Source organism: Coptis chinensis, chromosome 6, assembly GCF_015680905.1.
Source record: "Coptis chinensis isolate HL-2020 chromosome 6, ASM1568090v1, whole genome shotgun sequence".
Taxonomy (NCBI): Eukaryota; Viridiplantae; Streptophyta; class Magnoliopsida; order Ranunculales; family Ranunculaceae; genus Coptis; species Coptis chinensis.
The window spans coordinates 8938004-8951740 of record NC_141461.1 but is presented as its reverse complement, the minus strand read 5'-3'; the positions used below and the strand labels follow the sequence as shown (position 1 = coordinate 8951740).

Genomic DNA, 13737 nt, shown 5'->3' with positions numbered 1-13737 from the left:
TCGCTCGGTATGGGCGCGGTCGCTCCCGTGTAATTTTTTTGCAAACTTTTCAATGCCGAAACGAACAACCACAAAGTATGAATCAAACAAGGGGTGGGTGGGTGAAATGGGACTTAAAAATGACTAATTATACTATGAAAACAATGCTAAAGTGAAACTAAGATGGCAGCGGCGCCATTTGATAAAACATAAAATGAATAGTTTACCTACGAAATGAATGATGAACTCAAAACGTAAGTAAACTAAAACTTTCTTGTGAGCCTATATTTATCAAAGTTTCTACTCTCAATTCTATCGAAATAGCGAGCGTGGAGTAACAAATTCGTTCCACTCCTAGTTCTCTAGCATGGAATGTTTTCTAGTCTAATTAATCGGTCTTAAGTCTAATGAGAGGTTTACGAGGGGGAATTATACTACGATGCAATTACCCACAAGATACAAACTATAATTGATTCAACTACGGAAATACTATGTTGATTATATAATAAGGAATTAGGGGGGATTGATTCCACCTTAACTCAACTTAACTCACTAACAACGAATCGTCGTAATCCGAATTGAACTGCTACGCAGAACAATTTGTTCTTCCTAATCCCTAATTACACATGACATTTCTACCAATTCATAACTAGCATGTGAACGATTAAACCCATTCTCATGGCGAATTAATCGTTTATAGAGTGGAATAGAAATTACGACGACTCTACGATAATCGGAATCAAGCTTTCATCAAGGTTTCTCAACCCCCTAATGGAGGTTTAGCCGAGAATCATTCCGAATCATTTCCATATGAATCTAAACTAAACATAATATCAAGATTCAAAATTTACTAATCTAAATTAAACAATAATTAAATTCTAATTAACAACTAAGAAATGGTAACCAACAATAATTAAAACTAGATCTAATAGATTGAAATAACAAAAATCGAAATGACAAGAATAATAACTATTTTTATTTATCTAATGAATGATATTCAATGATTCAAGAAATTAATCTAAAACAAGAAATGAAATTCTAAAACTAAGTTCTAAAACTCATTAATGGAGGCTAACTAATCTAATTCTAATCTAGGTCTAACTATCTACCATTAATAAAGAGTGAAGCTTTGGTTTTTATACATTCAGATCCAAAAATCGTGCATGGGCTTGGAGCCATGTTTTGGGCCGAGAAATCGGCCCAAAACCCAATTCTTTTATATCCAAAAGGCCTCTTCAACTGCAGTTGGCTTCAATAGACTTTTCGTCCACTTCTGCTCCTCTGATTGGGTCAAGGCTTGGACCATTGGAAAGCTCTTTCCATGAGGCGGTCGTTTTTGACATAAGGTAGGCCCCATTCCAAGGTCCAAGAGTCCAAAGATACCTTCGGAAGTTCTGGCCAATTCTTCGACTTGTGTCTTTGTTTTTGCCCTGGCGTCGACTTTTCAAAGATATCGGAAGTTCTGTTGACTTGTTTTTGGACCGGGCTTTAGAAAGGCTTTATCTTCTTGAATCTTGGCATTTAATCACGGAACTCCTTAGTAACCGACCTTTGCTCCTTTATCTCGCTAAAGTAGCACATTTCTGCACATAATGGACTTTGAAGCCTGAAATGCATAAAAACACGTAATCAGTGTTAACTCTTAATTATTACTCACATAATTGGTCTAATAGTATGACTGTTACAGGGTTAAAACTATAGTTTTGGGCTCTTATCAGTTATGATAACCACGATGGGGATAACTGGATGGAATTGAACAATATGATCTCTGAGCTGCAAATATGAAATTGATAAACAATATTTCATAAAAAAAAACACAAACACAATGTCAATATGTCTATCAAATCTGGATACAAAACTGGTAGAGCAAACATAATCTAAGGAAACCGATCCCTCGATGACTCGTTAACTGAAAATGGTCATTTATACTCATATGTAGTAACATAGTGATACCTATAATTATAATAGTAAAAAAAAAAGTATCAAAATTTTATATCAGTATATATAAACAAAAAATATACAACTAAAACAACAGATTCTAAGATGAATAAGAACTTGTAGGGATACACTGCTGCTAATTTAAGTTAACATTTTGTGAACAAACACTATCATCCGAGTTTATGTTTGATGAGCCTAAATAGAAAACATCAAATCATAAATAGAAATATCACAACTCAGTTGAACATTTGAATTAAAATCTAAGTTTTGCATAAGAGTATGGACATATTTTTGAAGTTGGCATATCAAGAGCCTGCCTAGTAAATGAATCTACATAATTTCTTGGGCGGTTATCATAACTATGATGCCAATAACTTCGTAGGAATAAATAATATAACCCCTGATATGTTTATGTATAAATAATATGAAATTGAAAAATTATAGGTATCACTCCGTTACCACGTATGAATGTAGATGAGCATCTTGACGTATCCACTGATGAGTCTCAAGAGACTGTGTCTATTCTAACAAGTTTGTATTTAGATCCCCAAACATAAATAAAAATATACAATTTAACATGCATAAGAACCTGTAGGCATGAGATGGACATATTTTTGAAGTTGGCATATCAAGAGCCTGCCTAGTAGAGGAATCTACATAATTTCTTGGGCGGTTATCATAACTATGACGCCGATAACTTCATAGGAATGAATAATATAACCCCTGATATGTATATGTATAAATAATATGAAATTGAAAAATTATAGGTATCACTCCGTTACCACATATGAATGTAGATGAGCATCTTGACGTATCCACTGATGAGTCTCATGAGACTATGTCTATTCTAACAGGTTTGTATTTAGATCCCTAAACATAAATAAAAATATACAATTTAACATGCATAAGAACCTGTAGGCATGGACTCATTCTGATAATTGAAGTGAACATTTGGTAAACGGACCATATCATCTAAGTTTATGTTTGCTGAGGACGATACATCTATTAAACAGAAAACATACAATAATAAATACAAATATTATACATGCATATATAAGCAAATGAAAATAAAGAAGATAATCAAAATTAAAGCAATCTATAGCTGATAAAGCATGGTTAAATATTGACGTATCATCATTAATCATAACATATTTTAACATCTCAATAAATAGCTAAGTTAATGTAAAAGACTAAACAAAACAGCTAAATGAAGAAAATAACATATATTTTGTATTCAGTTAGTCAAATTAATGGAAAGTATACTAATAGTAGTAAATAACAGAGTGTTAAATATGTATACCTTCCTCAGTAGGATGCAATATTGATGAGGAATGAAAAATATCATTAGCAAATTCACTGTCACCGCCTTCAACACTGTTAATCTCTTCATTAAAACCATCTGTGTTGGGATAGACGACGTCAACATCCAAAAAAAAACACAAAGACAATGTCAATATGTCTATCAAATCTGGATACAAAACTGGCAGAGCAAACATAATATAAGGAAACCGATCCCTCGATGACTTGATAACTGAAAATGGTCATTTATACTCATATGTGGTAACATAGTGATACCTATAATTATAATAGTAAAAAAAAAAGGTATCAAAAATTTATATTAGTATATATAAACAAAAAATATACAACTAAAACAACAGATTCTAAGATGAATAAGAACTTGCGGGGATACACTGCTGCTAATTTAAGTTAACATTTTGTGAACGAACACTATCATCCGAGTTTATGTTTGATGAGCCTAAATAGAAAACATCAAATCATAAATAGAAATATCACAACTCAGTTGAACATTTGAATTAAAATCTAAGTTTTGCATAAGAGTATGGACATATTTTTGAAGTTGGCATATCAAGAGCCTACCTAGTAGAGGAATCTACATAATTTCTTGGGCGGTTATCATAACTATGACGCCGATAACTTCATAGGAATGAATAATATAACCCCTGATATGTATATGTATAAATAATATAAAATTGAAAAATTATAGGTATCACTCCGTTACCACGTATGAATGTAGATGAGCATCTTGACGTATCCACTGATGAGTCTCATGAGACTATGTCTATTCTAACAGGTTTGTATTTAGATCCCTAAACATAAATAAAAATATACAATTTAACATGCATAAGAACCTGTAGGCATGGACTCATTCTGATAATTGAAGTGAACATTTGGTAAACGAACCGTATCATCTAAGTTTATGTTTGCTGAGGACGATACATCTATTAAACAGAAAACGTACAATAATAAATACAAATATTATACATGCATATATAAGCAAATGAAAATAAAGAAGATAATCAAAATTAAAGCAATATATAGCTGATAAAGCCATCTTGACGTATCCATTGATGAGTCTCATGAGACTATGTCTATTCTAACAGGTTTGTATTTGGATCCCTAAACATAAATAAAAATATACAATTTAACATGCATAAGAACCTGTAGGCATGGACTCATTCTGATAATTGAAGTGAACATTTGGTAAACAAACCGTATCATCTAAGTTTATGTTTGCTGAGGACGATACAACTATTAAACAGAAAACGTACAATAATAAATACAAATATTATACATGCATATATAAGCAAATGAAAATAAAGAATATAATCAAAATTAAAGCAATATATAGCTGATAAAGCATGGTTAAATATTGACGTATCATCATTAATCATAACATACTTTACCATCTCAATAAATAGCTAAGTTAATGTAAAAAGACTAAACAAAACAGCTGAATGAAGAAAATAACATATATTTTGTATTCAGTTAGTCAAATTAATGAAAAGTATACTAATAGTAGTAAATAACAGAGAGAGGATCGGATATAAATATGTATACCTTCCTCAGTGGGATGCAATATTGATGAGGAATGAAAAATATCATTAGCAAATTCACTGTCACCGCCTTCAACACTGTTAATCTCTTCATTAAAACCATCTGTGTTGGGACAGACGTCAACATCTAAATTCAATTCCGTGCGAAAATCCAAATCCGTGTTTGAAGTGGACGTTCCTAAGAAAAAAATGATATGGAAAGTCAGCTAACAAAAGTACAAAATCAAATAGATCATAAATGAAATAAAAATAATACCTGTAGAATCAAGAGTAATTTGTATAATATTGTTGTCAATATTTAGCAACGGGCCGGTGGAAGTTGCAGTTAAATTTGATATTTCTGATTGCAAATGTTGTTGCATAACTGGAATAAAGCGGTCTTCACTCGGCGTAGCATAATTATCATTAGTAATGTTAACTGAAGTAATTGGATGAAGGTAAAAACAAAAAACTTAAATGATAATAAGGATAATATGAAGAAATAGAGGAAAACAATTTTTTTTGTTTGCTAACCTGGTGATGGAGCAAGGACATATGGCAATTGTGTAGGAGTGGATGTCCCGATTGTGTCCTGCCTCATACGTATTCTTTGTCGATACTCTTGATTTCTCAGATGATTGCGCTCCCTTTCTTGATAACGTTGTTCCTCTGACATACTCTAACGACGCGCTCTCTTCCGAATACGGTCATGTTCTCGCTGAGCGTCTCTCTCTTCAACTGTCATATCTCAAACACGATGAATGTGCTTCCTTTGTTGAGAAAGTTGGTCCTCTAAGGGTTCTGGCAGCATGGAAGTCATAGGCTGATTATTGACCGAAGACATTGGACTATCCAATTAGAGAGAAAAAAAAAGTTAATACACATATGTCAACAGACTATTACAAAGAATAAATAGTCATTTAACAAAACAATAAATTTATAAGAACAGTGTGTAACCAAGTTGTAAAAGACAGAAGAGCAATAATGCCAATCTAAAGGTGTTGAGAGAGGTTAGCTTATACATTTTATTATGCACATATGTTCGAAACAAAAAAAAAAAAAAAAACAGCTGTATCATAAGCTCTTGTAGACGCAGTTGCTGTTGAATATGAACAAAGCCATATTCTTGTCCTTTAATTTGGTTCTCTTATCTCAGCAAACCATTTTCCCCACAAAAAATTAGAAAACTAAAAAAAAGGACAGAGCACCGAAGTTGTCAAGACACAATTTCAAGCCTAAAAAAGTAGCGAAGCAAGAAAACCTCAGGAAACCATTTTCCCCACAATAAATTAGAAAACTAAAAAAAAGAAACAGAGCAGCGCGCGAAGTTGTAAAGAGAAAATTTCAAGTATAAAAAAGTCGCGAAGTAGGGAAACCTCCAAAGAAGCGTATGAGATGGATATGGGGTAGCAAAATCGTCTGGTTCTGAGGGATTGGCACTTGATTGGAGGAGTGAACCATCAACTAAATCCTTGATTCCAATAGACTTGCTTCAAGGCGCTTCTGATTGTTGATCTTTTATTTATTTCAATGGCAAAGTTGGCTAATTTGAAATGGAAGTTCGAGTAACTCTTGATCTAATGGCAAGTTTGGGTTTTGTTAGCTGCGAGAAAATAAATTTGCATACAGAAGATAAAAACGTACGTGAGAAGAAATTTGGGGTTTTATCTAAATGAGTTTAAATAACGGCTTCAAGGCTTGAGTGGCTGAGAAAAATACGTGTTTCATTATGGTAGGATCGAACAGACGGAATCACAGCCGGAAGGCTTAGAAGGCTTTACCAACAGATGTTAAAAAGCAGTAAGAGGGTATGGCGGTGGAAGGCTAGCTCGTGAAAGCCTCTATGCCGCGCAAACAGACGGAATCACAGCCGGAAGGCTAAAACCAACAGATGTTAAAAAGCAGTAAGAGGGTATGGCGGTGGAAGGCTAGCTCATGAAAGCCTCTATGTCCTAGCGGCTAAAGCCAGGCTTAACAGCGCGGGCACGCCCCTTTAAAGGGGTTTAGATGTTTTAATGCTGAATATTTGGTTTACTAGATTACTTGCAAGATCAATCAAAGACGAACACCTAAGAGAAGTGGGCCTTGAATCCAGGTGTCATTGCTAGCTGAGAAAGTTGAAAATTGTTACTGAAGAAAATGTAAGGTGGATGACTAGATAATATTTTTTGAAGTCTAGAGATCACAAGAAAACACCAAATATTTGAACCAAACTACCAAACCAAAAAAACACCAACCAACTTCAGGAGCAATATCAAATAGTTCACATCAAATGACGCGATTTTGGATAAACCACGTCATATAGCACCACGCAGTTTTATCAAAACTGTGCCACTGAAGTCCACCTTAGAAGCCCAAGCCAACTCGGTTTTCCATAAACCGTGCGGTGTTTGAAATACCACGTGCTATGTCTTTATATACATGACCAAAACCGCGTGGTTCATTCATTTTTAACTTTTCCCTCAATTCATAAACCCGCTCCTTATTTTTTTAAAAAAACAAAAACCTACCTAAACTTTTGAAATTTTATATGGATCATTTTCAACCTTTCGACGGTGATGATGATGAGTATTGGCAGTACACAAACAACATTGGCGATGATGTAGAGGTAAAAGAAGCCAAATAAGTAGAAGACGGTGGGGGAGAAGACGTCGAGGATGTCACACCAATTGATAGACATCCCTATGTACTTTAGTATCAATTGAACGACTTTGATTGACAATTTAATCCCGATGAAACACTTGATATGCAAATTGTGTCTTATACATGTGATACAAAACACGTGTCGAGTGTAGTGGCTAATTATTCTCAGGTAATTAATTAGTTTTGATTAAATATTTTGAATATTATGCATTAATTAGTTAAGTTTGACCAATTAATTATTTATTTTATATGCATTATTATTTTTTCATAATATTAGCAAGTTATTGACTACCGAGTTAGATCGGCTTTATACTTGGTGTTAGGGAGTGGTAGAAGGTTCTTAAGAGTATGGATGAGTTTATACATATTAGAGATAATATTTTGTGTACACCTTTGGGTCTTTTAGTTGATGTAGATTATGAGAAGGCTGATTGGGCAGTGGTCATTGCTTTAATAGAAAGATGGTAGAATACAACTTATACATTTAATTTCCCTTGTGCGGAGTTGGGGTTCACACTACTAGACTTCACCATGATTTTCGGGTTGAGTATCGGTATATGCCAAACGATACCTTTTAATACAAATTATGATAACATTGGTAGTATGCTTATGATTTTTCCTCGCTTGGATGCATATGCTTACGATTTTTATGGTATTAAGTTATCTCATATTAAGACTGCATACATGGAACCTCTCTTAGATCCTAATACACGAGCGGAGTTAGCTTAGACTGTTCTACTTGGTAGTGAGGGTGCTGATGTGTATGTTAGAGTTTTTTTTATGTTTTTTATTGGGCATGTTTTGTTTTCAAATGGTCATTCTACCGTACGACTTGGATATTATGATTATGTTTCTGATTTGCATAATATGAGAGATTATGACCTTGGTAGCTCAATATATGCCATATTGATAGCGACGTTAGACAAATCTTCACAGACATTTGGAAGTAAAAGTCCTCATATTGCAGGATTCACGGACTTTTGGAGATTTGGTTTTATAAGTACTTCTATTGTCTTTGTCCTAACATAGACATGATTGTTGATACTCTCCCTCGATTTGCAAGTTGGTCAGGGCCTCACTTGACTCGTAACTGAGGGCTAATTAGAAATAATGTGTGTATGGATCGTGCTCAAATTGATATTAGATCATTGTCATCTATTGAGTAGAGACATTGGCATTTGTCTACTGTCTTTGACGATCTAGTTGTGCAGTATGCTTGTGCTTTGTCACGTCACAGAGTTGTTTTTGCCGCACGTGACTGTAAGGCTTGGTACTGTGGCGACAGATGTTGAAGACAGTTGACTGGACGTTATGGAGTTCCATGTGCTCCCATACCAGATGTTAGTGATGCTAAGTCGTGGAGTAGAACTCAAGTTCATGAAGTTCATGCCAATGGTGGTCCTTGGCCAGATACGTCTTCTTTTGTTGTTGAGTAGACTGCTAATCAGTATTATAAATGGTAGAACCGTGTCTCTATGGGTCCGTTGTTGCCCCCTGTTGGTTGGGCTAGTCACTTCGAGTTTGTGTGCCTAGAAGGGATGAGACGTGAGCTACGTATTTCTCATTTGCCATAGCCTATTTACAACCCACAACCTGTGAATGCATATCATCTAGCTCCTGTGTTTGCCACTAATTTTCAGATGTTTGCCGTGTGTGGACCTAATGGGGAGGCTACTTACCTTTCCATTTATGAGGTGCCTGATGCTCGTTTCTATGAGTTAGAGCCGCAGATTGATCAGTATACCACGGTGAGTTTAGTTATTTTATTTATCTTATTCATTATATATATAATATGTACTCACACTATATTTTCTTGGATTTTCAGGTTGAGATTCGGGAAAGATATGAGAACCAGATTCTTATGTTTGATGGGATGAGGACTGTCGTGTATCATTATAACCAAGAAAGAGATTAGGCATATTCTCAAACATATCCGCAATCCCAACGTACGTATAACGAAACTCGAAAAGCATATGAGGATATTCAGTAGGTGTACACGCAACAACATCAAGGATATGAGGAACTTCAAGCTGAGGTAGTTAACCATAGTGCAGACAGAGAAGATCTTGGTTCTCAGGTTAGGAACTTAAAGGAGCAGCTTCGGAACATCCAAATAGAAATATGAGAGTCATCGAGTGGTAAGAGGCGTAAGAAGAGAGCTAAATAAATTTTATGTAATATGAGATGTATAAGAATATATAACATGAGCGAAGTATAATTCATTCCTAGTATCATTTTCATTCTTAAACAATTGCACAATTCATTCTTATTAGATACATAATCATAGGTTTTTTATCATTTCTATCATTTTGGATCATTCTTATTAGATACAATTACACAATTCCTAATTTCTATCATTTTTATTCATACCACGCATGCGATTTTGGATAAACCACGCCATAGAAGCCCAAACCTATATGGTGTTCGAAACACCGAGCCATAGAAGCCCACTGTCTAGCCAAGTCCATGCAATGTTTGAAAAACCGCAAGAGAGATTTGATACAACGCCAAAGTAAACACCAAATTTTGGCCGATTTGGTATTTGTTTTGGTGTTTTTTTGGTGTTTTCACCAACATATGTTTTTCCTGAAGATGAAAAAACATATTAGGATACTGTCTCACCTAAAGATGTTGTTAATGCTGAATATTTGGTTTGCTAGATTTATTGCAAGATCAATCAAATACGAACACCTAAGAGAAGTGGGCCTTGAATCCAGGTGTCATTGTTAGCTCAGGAAGTTGAAATCTGTTACTGAAGAAGATGTAAGGTGGATGACTGGATAGCATTTTTTGAAGTCTAGAGATCACAAGAAAAGGGAAGGTTGTAGATGTGAGGTATGAGTCAATTCAAAGTTAGTGGAGAAGGAACATGACACGATTCTGGAATCAAAGCGCCCAAGTTTATTTTGGATCCTCAAAACTTTTGGTCATTCATACTTGCTAATAAAAAGTCCAAAACCAAACTGACTGGGCCTGACTTCAGATCCCAATTGGCATAGCCTGCTCTTGATCGGGTTGGGTTGCCATTTTGCCGACTTCTGTTCTGGCTTTAGTTCAGACGTACTTACCAATAGGCACTGCTACTGTGCTACATGAACATAACATCCTTCTGGCCGAACATCAGAACAGAATCAAATATTCAAAGTGCTACCTGAAGCAACGGTTTGACCCTTCACTATGCTTTAATGTTCAGTACTAAGATTTAACGGGTTTAAGCCAGGTCAGTTGCAAAGGTTGAGGTCCAATAATAGTCATTTAAGAAACAAGAGCGGCAAAGAAAGTAAGAAACAATTATCAAACATGCAGTGTTTGTTGGACAACAGGAACCAACACCACTAGACAGCTAACTGTTTTACTTCACTTAACGAAAAACAACAACAGCGGCGATGACGACGAATATATTAGAACTGTTTTACTTTAGAAGTTGTATTTGTATTAGAACTTATAAAATTATATTCTTATCCAATTTTCTTGTGACCCTATTATTTAAGAGCTCACCAGCTCGCCCTTTGCCCCCATAGTTCCGGCTGTCAATGGTTTCGATAACGGATAAAAAACAGTTTGGGTTTTGGTAATTTAGTTTGTCCTCCACCGACCTGAAACTGAACCGAACTTATAAGATATTGGTTTGGTTTCGGATTTGTCCTCCACCAAACCAATATAAATCTTAACCGATAAAATGACACTTTAGTAATATTTATGATTAATTTTGTATATGTTTATTAATTGTGTGACCGAAATTAATCGATTTAAATTAAAATTTAATTGATTTTATAGTTTTCGATTTGGTTTCGAATTACAATATATATATCTTATCAGTTTGGTTCGGTTTCAGATGAAATATAATATTATCGGTTCAAGTTTAGATTTTTCAGAACCCAACCCAAATCGATCCATTGACAACCCTACCCATAGTCTCGTGGCTTGCCCAGGACGCTCAGGTTAGTTGGTTGGTTACCACTCAACCATAAATTGAGAACAAATTTGTGGACATGCATAGAAATGTTGTCCACGGGACATCACAAGCTCATTGGTCCACGTCTCTACTTGACCACCCGTACTTAAAAAACTCAACACGTCTACTTTTTTTTTAATTTGATTTACTTTCGTTTTTAGAAAAAAAAATAAAGAAGAAATGCACACATCTCACCGGCTCACCCACTGTCTTCTCCATCCACCAAACAACCATGGTTATTTCCTTTTAGACAACCAACAAAAATAGCTTCCTCTCAGAACTTCTCTCCAACTCAATTGATAGAAACTCATTCCACTATTCTTCATACCATTTTCTCTAGTTAAAAGCCACAATAATCCAACTTCCAACACCATCAGTAGAAAATTGTCCAAAAATGTAAAACCAACCAATTTTTAACTTTAAACTCCCAATTATGTTCAATTAGAAGTTATCTTAAAATGAGACACTTATCAATTTCTTCTCAACTAACTGTGTTTTTCTTTATGAATTTACCTAACACTAACCAAAGTAGTTTGGTGATTGCTTCGACATCGGTAAACTTCGGCAACCAACTCTGAAACTTCCATTTGTATATATTATGGTGCCACCAAAATTTTGCCCCAATCCTATTTTCTGGTTATTGTTTGTTTGTTTGTTTGTTTTTTCAATTTGCTGATTTGTTATTCTTTGTTGTTTATTTATTTATTTAAATTTTGCTAAAATAATAAAAAAATAAAAAAAAAATAATAATAATAATAATAATCTATCTAATAACACAAGTTGGAGTGGGGCTCATAGGACCTCCATCCAACAGTTCTAATATTTGCTCACAAATTGTGACTTGATAGATCCAAGTGTTTTAAGGGCTTGGGCAATTTTGTTAAACTAAATCAGTACCATAAAATCTATCCAAAAATCAGTCAAAAATCAATAATTGCAGCTGGACTTATAAGTTGTTGGGCCTCCAAATTTGATATAGCACGCAATTGGTTGGCCCACTTGATACTATTGGGCTTAGGGATAATGACTAATTGGGCTGGCCTTGATTGGGTTTTGGCGAGCCGAAAGTGCAATGAGTTGTTTGACATGATAATAGCCAATTGGGCTAGCCTTGACTAGACTTTGGCGCGCCGAAAATGCGATGAGTTGTTTTACGCCAAAAGCGTGCGTATCTGTGCCGTACGACACGTGCAAATACTAGTAATACTATAAAATGATATGTTAAAGTGTTAAGAGTCCAGGTTGCAAAGTTTGAAACATGGCCCAATAAACTTTTATTGTCCCGTGGACAACATTTCTATGCGTATCCACAAATTCGTTCTCACCAAATATATGGTCTCATACAGTCATACTCCCAAGTCCCATCAACAAACTAGTAAGTTCGTCAAACTGGCATTTCTTGATTTGTAATGTAACGAACTCGAGGAAAACTGAACTTGATAATGCATGGCATACCGCACTATACCATTTGGGCCAAACATTAGGCCCATCTCAAAATTAGGCAAAACGCCAGTTTTCTTCACAATTTATCCGTTCCTGTTTGGCCAAATGGTGTAGTTCCAATTGGAATTTGGATGCAGAGTTATCAGAGTACTACACAATTACATGTGATTCACCTTGTACGTACAACCTTCCATTCTTCTATGACAGAACCAGCTTTATTTGTTATCAAAGTCGAAGACATCCAAACCCCATTAGGCGGATGTTGGGGTCGGATTCGGATGCCCAGTTGGAGCGGGTGCTTCATCCATATTATGACCTGTAGTGATTGTGCTAGGGACTTGACCATGTGATCTCTCAGTCCATGTGGCATTGAGGTTTGGAGTTTGAATGTGCCAGGCTAGGTCAAACTTTGGGAACCGGACCATCTCCTGTGAACTCTGAGGAATTTAACCAATGTGTAAGGTTGGCACTTTTGAGGAAAAAGATACAATGGGAGTGAGTGTGCGAAGTATGGGAATGTGGGGTTTGCTTTGGTCAGAAAATTGAAGGCAATAACCATAAGCATATTCATGATTTCATATTTTCATGTACTTGTTCCCTCAATTCACTTGCATTGCATTCTTTCTGCTGGTGTCGTGTATGCCCTCACCCTTTGATGAATTAGGATTTAGCGTGAGAGGAATACGAAATATTTTATACGTAGTAATGTAGATCTTGGAAACTCAAAGTCATGCCAATTGTTAATCCTTTCGATTGCGACTCTCTATAAAGATTGTATAAATTTCTGTCTTAATAACATCATCATCAACGGTTTAACAATTTCAGATAAATAGGAAAATTACTGCTAGTCTACTTTTTCTTTTTGTGGTTTTCCTATCACCAAAGGAGGCTCACTTGAACTAAGAAAAGTAATGGTTTGTAACGACCATCACTCAACACGGTATT

At 35.2% G+C, this 13737-nt stretch overlaps 1 long non-coding RNA gene across 1 annotated transcript; it reads right to left on the bottom strand.

The window, feature by feature from the left end:
* Positions 1 to 4781: 4781 nt before the first annotated feature.
* Positions 4782 to 6721, bottom strand: LOC147491299 (uncharacterized). Its single transcript, XR_015199377.1, has 4 exons — positions 6128 to 6721; positions 5286 to 5599; positions 5029 to 5151; positions 4782 to 4950 (listed from the first exon to the last, which is right to left on the bottom strand). It is a non-coding gene; the product is annotated as an uncharacterized LOC147491299 (long non-coding RNA).
* Positions 6722 to 13737: the final 7016 nt, after the last annotated feature.